Source organism: Carlito syrichta, unplaced genomic scaffold (assembly GCF_000164805.1).
Source record: "Carlito syrichta isolate Samal-C Ts95f unplaced genomic scaffold, Tarsius_syrichta-2.0.1 Scaffold309326, whole genome shotgun sequence".
Classification (NCBI taxonomy): domain Eukaryota; kingdom Metazoa; phylum Chordata; class Mammalia; order Primates; family Tarsiidae; genus Carlito; species Carlito syrichta.
In genome coordinates this window covers 470038-477966 of record NW_007253422.1, presented here as the reverse complement: position 1 = coordinate 477966, position 7929 = coordinate 470038, and the positions used below count along the sequence as shown (strand labels likewise).

Below are 7929 nucleotides of genomic sequence, written 5' to 3'. Positions count from 1 at the left end.
TAGGGAAAACTAGTCAGGCCAACTTGTGGCTAAGAAACCTTGAAAATGTTGTTTTACCCCAGCTAGTTGCAAATTGCTGTGTGAAGGTCACACATGTGACTTGCTAACCTATGTGATAATTATAGTGCTTAGAACTTGGTAGTGATTTATAATGTAATAGTTATAGGAATAAGTAAGTTTTGTATGGACATTAAGAAATGGTAATCATTAAGAAATGTTAGAAGTTTATAAAATTTATAGTTAATGTTTAGGATGATAATGTTTTAAGATCAAAACAGGATGAAAAAAGATACATTGCCTGTCTGGTCCATTAAATTGTAACTGATTGCCTTGAAAACAAAAAACATGTAGGGTATAAAAGGAGTTGGAAAAGACAATAAATCGGCATTTGTCCTGTTTGCAGCAGAGTCAGTGTCCAAGTTTTTTCTCCTGTGCCGACGCTGTCCCTCTTTCAGGAAACCCTGACCCGCTGGAGTTGGACTCCGGCATCTTAATAGTCACAGGTCTGAATAATATAGTATCAAGGTCATTGTAAATCTTTTGATTTGTGTAACTTGCATCAGTGTAATCATAAGTCTTGTGATTTGTATAACTTTTGCATATAACAACATGTAGTAATGTATGATATGATGTCTTAGGCCCTGTTAACTCCCTTTACTCTATGGCAAGCTTGATTAACTCTTCTGCTGGGTGTTACTGATGAAAAGCTGTGAGATATCGCTGGTAACTGGTGCCAGGAAATATAGACCATAAATGTCATTGTTAACAAAATGTAGCTGTGGCTTAAGTTTTATACAATGCTCTGCTAGTCACACATTCTATGTATAGGTACCACCTACCCTGAATTTATAAAAGTGGACTGTAAAACTTGAAGGGTGAGCAGAATCATTTTAGAAAGGCCAGGAGTCAGATTCTACTCTCTGGATTAGAATTCAGAAATAAACCTCTTTCTACCAAGTCCCTGCCTCTTGATTTATTGGTATCAAAGGGAGAGCAGCTGAACCTTACTCAAGACTGTAATACTATGAGGTAGGATATGTGTCCCTAAGATAAAGGGACCAGCAAAGGGAAGCTCCTTTGTGACAGAAGCTTTTCTTAGTTCTCCCTCACACTTATAATTTACTCCTATAAGGAATAAATAATTGTTATTCTATCAGAGATTAGGAAGCCATGGCACAGAGAACTGTTAGGACAAAGTGGATGTGAGGATCTACTCCTGAATCACATATTCTTTCTTCCTCACTGCTTTACAAGTTGAGCCCTTGATTGTCTAGGTTCAACCTAAGGTTGTTTGTTACAAGCACTAGTGATACTAATGCACACCTGTTAATATTGCTGTAACTGTGATGACTAAACTGACGTTTTCCTTTTCCTTGCCAAAATCCTAACTTTCAACGTGATTTACTCTCCAGCCTGACTCTAGCAGATAAAGAAGGAAAATCAAAGTATTTTATAACTCTGTAAATCTGTCTTTTTGGGATTCTGGCATCTTTTAAAACAATTACCTGCTCTGTCTGAAGTCTGGGCCACCACCCATAAATCTTCATCTACATATCAAGAAACTCCTTATCTTCCTCAGGCTGCCCACTTCTCTTCCTGCTTTGAAATTTCCTTAGATAATTATGCTGACTAGTTGTCAGTCAGAAAATCTTTTAATCCCTGTTTGGAAATATCCCACCTCCCTGGACTGCATCAGTGTAAATCTCACATGTATTGATTTATGGTTTCTTGTAATTTCTGTTCTCCAAAACTGTATATAACCAAGCTACCATTCAACCACAGTGGGCACACATTCTCAGGACCTCCTGAGTGTCATGGGTTGGTCACTCTATTGGCCAGAATAAACCAACCTAAAATGTTTTACAGTTTGACATCTTATTGTCAACAACTGAAGCATGAGTAAGTCTGCATTTGAAGTGGAAATTTACCATTTTCCAAAAGAGGGTGAAGGAGCTCAGGGAATTTCACCTCAAAATATGGCATTCTGGTACCCTGAATATTTTAAATTAAAGGCCCTTAGAGATCAGCAGATGCTGAAGAGGCTTTTTTTTCTCATCTGCGCAAATACTGGAACTACCAAGGAAAACAATTGCTCCCTATCCCCTCCCAGAAATCTTATAATTTAGCTACATAATAGAAAGAGGAATGTAACCACACCTTTTCACAAGATAATAGCTGTTTCTCAGACTCATTCAAATTCCAAAAAGAACCAATTACAAATCACTTTATGTCTCCAGCATCCATTTATTCTCCCTAATGATTTATTGATCCTCAAAAAATTGTCTACATTCCCCATCTTCTCCTTCCTCTATGAAAATAAATATATAAGCATCATAACACACACACTTGATTTTCCTCATTACACATGAATAAAGTTTTGTGGCTAGGCGCAGTGACTCAAGCCTGTAATTCTAGCACTTTGGGAGACCAAGGTGAGAGGATTGCCTGAACCCATGGGTTCAAGACCTGCCTGGGCAACATGGTGAGACCCCCATCTCTAAAATAAATTTAAAAATTAGTCAGGTATGGTAGAGTGTGCCTGTAGTTCCAGCTACTTGGAAAGCTAAGGAGGAAGGATGGCCTGAGCCCAGCAGGTTGATGCTGGGGTGGCTGTGAGCGTGCCACTGAGTGAGACTCCAACTCAAAAAAGCCAAAAAAGTTTTGCTTACCTTTTCTCCTATTCATCTGTTTTTCTTCAGTTGATTTTTCAATGACCCTTCAGAGTGGGGAGGAGAAGTTTTCCCTTCGCCCAGGCAAGGGTCACTAGCACTTTATTCCTTCAGAGACTCACTGGGGTACAGTTTATGAACAAGAGTTTTTCTGAGTATTTCAGACCAATGCTCTCTAGACTTAGAAGATTCATCTTAAAGAATATGATGATAATGATAAAATAGTACTGGTGAGAAAAATTCTCAGCTACATGCTAAGGCAGTAAAATATTGACATTGAACAAATAAGTTGGCTTACTTGAGTCTTCTGAAAAGCCAATTGAGAGAAGATTTATATTTGAGACATAAGCTCTCATCTCTCCACCTTAGTTCTTCTCATGCTCTTGGATGTAAGTATGGGCTCTCCAAAGACTGCTGTAGCTTATTTTCTACCATTCATACCCACTCTATACCAACATCCCCTCTTTCATCTCTCTTTCATCTAATTCACTGTATACCTGAGCAATTCCCTGCTATTATTGCCTGCTTCTTTTTGATTCCATTCTCAATTTCTGATCAAGGGATTAGCCTTAGAACTAAAAGATAAAATTTAAACTTCTGGAACTAAAAAAACCTTGAATTACCAGTAAAATTCGAGAGTTGAAAACTGGAATTGAGAAGTAGGAAGTCAAGGCTGGACACAGTGGCTCATGCCTGTAATCTCAGCACTTTGGGAGGTGAGGTAGGAGAATTGCTTGGGTCTAGAAGTTCAAGACTAGCCTAGGTAACATAGCAAGACCTTGTCTCTACAAAAAAAAAATTAAAAATTAGCTAGGCATGGTGGTGTGTTTCTGTAGTCCCAGCTACTTGGGAGACTCTGTTTGAGGATTGTTTGAGGCTGCAGTGAACCGTGATTGAGCCACTGAATTCCAGCCTGGGCAACAGAGTGAGACCCTGACTCAAAAAAAAAAGGAGGAAGTCAAAATTAAATGAGCAATTAATGGCTGGGCATGGTGGCTCACCTCTGTAATCCCAGTACTTTGGAAGGCTGAGGCTTGAATGCTTGGGCCTAGGAGTTCAAGACCAGACTGGGCAACATAGCAAGACCTCGTCTCTACAAAGAATAAAAAAGTTGGCCAGGCATGAAGGTGCACACCTGCGGTCCCAACTACTCAAGAGGCTGAGCTGGAAAGATTGCCTGAGCCCAGGAGGTCGAGGCTGCAGTGAGCTGTGATCATGCCATTGCACTCCAGCCTGAACAACAGAGTGAGACACCAACTCCAAAAAAACCCAAAAACAAAACAGAAAAAAGAGCAACTCATGGATATGTTAGAAATTAATTTAATTAATTGATTAAAAACCAGAAGCCTAACAAAAAAAAAAAACAGTTCTGCCAATGAATAAAATTCTGAAATCAGCACATTGATAAGACTTTCTAGATTCCCTATAGCCTGAGCCTTTTTTAGCAGTCTGCGAGTTCTTTCTAAATCATAATCTATCCATACCATGTTCTCTGCTTAAAATCTTTTAGTGTCTCCCCAATACTCTTTTAAAATTTATTTATTTAAAATTTTTTTCTTTTAATTATGTGGGGTACAATTCAGGGTTCGGTATACAAATCTCCATTATGCAGGTACCCTTGTCCCCAATACTCTTTTTTTTTTTTTTTTTTTTTTGAGTTGAAGTCTCACTCTGTTGCCCAGACTGGAGTGCAGTAGCACACCCATGGACACCCCAGTGTCGACCTGCTGGGCTCTGGCAATCCTTCTGCCTCAGTCATCCAAGTAGCTGAAACTACAGGTGCATGCCACCACACCTGGCTAATTTTTTGATTTATTGCAGAGATGAGGTCTCAACAAGTTGCTCAGGCTGGTCTCGAACCCCTAAACTCAGGTAATCCTCTTGCCTCCACCTCCCAAAGTGCTGAGATTACAGGTGTGAGCCACTGTAACTAGCCTAAAAACATTTTGAACTAAATGAAAATGAAATACAACTCATAAAATTTGTGGGTAGGTCTGTTAAAGAAATTAAGTCAATACTTAATAACCTTAAAAAAAAAAAAAGGCACTAGACCCAGATGCTATCACTGGTGCTCTACTAAACATTCAAGGAAGAAATGTTCTCTAGAATTTCTTCCCCAAAAAATGGAAAGCAAAAGGACACTTCTTTCTTTTTTGTTCAGGAACATACAGGAGCACAAGAACCCTTGTCATGAGTATACTTCTTAATGAATTTTTTGAGGCAAGCATTACTCAATACCAAAACCAGACACAGATATTTACAAGAAAGGAAAAAAACAGATCAACATCTCTCATAAACAGGTTCAAACTCCTTAGTGTGGCTTGCTAAGTTCTTCACGACCTGGGTCTAGCTTATCTTTCTAGCCTAATTTTCTTGCCACCTCTCTTGGCTCTAAATATTTTGTTCTAGCCAAATGAACTTTTTATACCTTATGGAAAAACACAATGATGTTGATGACAACAGTATCAAAAATAACATCAAATATTGAGAGAGGAGGTAGCTGGAAAACAACTAGGCAGATAGACAGGGTGGGTCAAAGGTAACAAACTGAGAGGAGACAGCTTGTAAACAACTGGCAGACAGACAGGGTGGGTCTCCCTGTAACAAAATAACAAACTGGGAGGACATCTGGAAAACAACTAGGCACACAGTCAGGGTGGTCCCTGATAACAAAGTAACAGACTTCCGGCTGCTGATATTGAAAAACAGCCAATCAACTCACAGTTAATGCTAGCCAATCAGTTCAATATTAGGGCTATATAGGGGACTGGTTTTGGTACACGCAGTGGTTCGGATCTGTAATCCCAGCACCTTGGGTGGATAAACAGTGTTTCCCAGAAGTCCTTCCATGTATGTTTCTGGTTATAGCAGACCACAAGAAATATATTTGTGCAAGATTTACAAGGTAGAAGTGAAGCATTTTGGTTTTTACACTTGGAAGGTTGGAGTATGTACTTTTGTAGTTCATAAACTACATCGCCACCTATCTGGGGCTCGCTCTGACGTGATTCAACAGCCAGCCTACAACTGCTTCACCTTCCCTTGGATTCTCCTTCATCTTCTCCATCTCCTGGGCCAGATATCTGTTTGGCTCATAGTTGAAGGGTGCCAGCTTCTCCTGGTTGATATCCACTCTATCAGGGTTGGAGGTGGTGAGAACTGACCTGGGTTACAGTACATCCTCATAGGTTCCCCTTTGTTGTTGCTCTCCCACTTGACATCCATCTTCACTGCCTGATTGCCCTGCAGACTTCCAGCTCCCACATAAGATGCAAAGATGACAGCCATGCAGGCTGCATAACCAGCTCCCACAATTGCATAAAACCAAATCCCTGTAACAAATCTCTTATTAAACATATTCTCTTCCTAGGGTCAGGTGCTGTGGCTCAAGCCTGTAATCCCAGCACTTTGGGAGGCCAAGGCAAGAGGAGTGCTTGAGTCCAGGGGTTCGAGACCAGTCTGGGCAACTTGGTGGGATCTTGTCTCTATAATAAATCACAAAAACTAGCTGGGCATGGTGGCATGCGTTTGTAGTTCCAGCTACTTGGAAGGCTGAGGCGGAAGGATCGCCTGAGCCCAGCAGGTTGGGGCTGCGGTGGCCGTGAGCGCGACACTGTATTCCTGCCTGGGTGATGAGTCTCCAACTCAAAAAAATAAAAATAAAAAATAAACATGTACTCCTTCTACTGGTTCTACTTCCTGACTGATACAAGTGCTCATTATACATCAGTATATATATTATGTCACTATAATAGCAAGAAGCTGGGAAGTATCTAAGTGTTCAATAATATGGGATTTACTAAATAAATTGTGGCATATCATTAAAACAATATTCTAGAAGAAAACTTAATGTTGGGTAAACAAGTTGTAATATTTTAAGAGAAAAACCAGATTACAATCTAATTATCTAAATCAAGATTACTTTCCTTTGGATTATGAAACAATATATATTATATAGTTCCCTTTTGGTAAAATAATTTTCCTACACTTAGTTTAAATATTGCTTCTACATATTTCTCAGCAAGTCTTCACAAAAGATATATAGAACTCTATTACCATTCCCGCTTTAGAGTTAAGGACACAGGCTTCTGAAAAGTTAAATAGCCCTTTCCATTGTTCAATTATTTGATTATGTCTTTTGTTTCTTTAACAAACTTCACACAGTTGTTTTACAATCTGTTTTTCATAATCCCAATTGCTGAAGTTCTTGGGTTATAAATCTGGTCTTTCTACTTTCATTCGTGTTGGCCAGTTTCCTTGTGGTGGTTAGTGATTTTTGAATGTAAGCTTATATTTGATTAAACTCAATATACAGGTATTCTTAGTATCTATATTGAGTTGCTTTCCTCCAGAGATGATTTGGATTTTCTTAGTTCAGCTATTCTACCTCATGGCAAACTTCCCCAGCTTTACCTGAACCCAGGGCTGATACTGTCATTTGCTGCTTAACTTAGAACTGTGTTCACTATTCATCATTTTCCCTTTAGTTTGTTACATGTTGGCCCTTGGGACTTTCTCTTGCTTTCATGTAAGCTATGTTTTAAAAGGTACGTTTATTGTCATTTATTCAGGATCTAGTTGTATTATAACAGGAGGATAGTCTGCTATCTACCAAAAGTGGCTGTTGAAACAAGATTTTTTCCACAACATCTCACTTATTTATTCATTCATTCATTTACTTAAAAGTTAATTCATTCAATCAATAAATATTAGCTATTGAGTACCAGATCCTATGCTAGAACTTTTAACAAGAACTGAAACTAAGTTTCTGTGCTACAAAGTATATGTGAACATCAGCATTATCTTTTTAGTGGCTAAAACACTTTCTTTCTTAAAATATAATGAATTGGCCATTGTTTTATTAAGCACTGGCCAACATGTTTCCTAGCTTTGACTTTCTCCCCTACCTTGGGGGATGAATCTCCTCTCTCTCTTTCTTTCTGTCTCTCATTTACTTTCTTTTTTTTTTTTTTTCTGAGTTGGAGTCTCACTCTGTCACCCAGGCTGGAGGGCAGTGGCACACTCCTGGCCACCGCAGCCTCAACCTGCTGGGCTCCGGCGATCCTTCCGCCTCAGCCTTCCAAGTAGCTGGAACTATGGGTGCACACTACCACACCTGGCTAATTTTTGATTTATTGTAGAGATGAGGTCTCGCCAAGTTGCCCAGGCGGGTCTCGAACCCGCGGGCTCAGGCAATCCACTCACCTCAGCCTCCCAAAGGCGCGGGATTACAGGCTGAGCCACCGAGCCCGGCTGTCTG

The 7929-nt window shown here is 39.7% G+C and overlaps 1 protein-coding gene across 1 annotated transcript in view; it reads right to left on the bottom strand.

Moving 5' to 3' along the window:
• Window positions 1-7929, bottom strand: part of CCDC30 (coiled-coil domain containing 30) — a gene marked incomplete at its 3' end in the record, with an annotated part of 169763 nt that overhangs the window by 39294 nt on the left and 122540 nt on the right. The gene's annotated exons all lie outside the window — the stretch shown is intronic.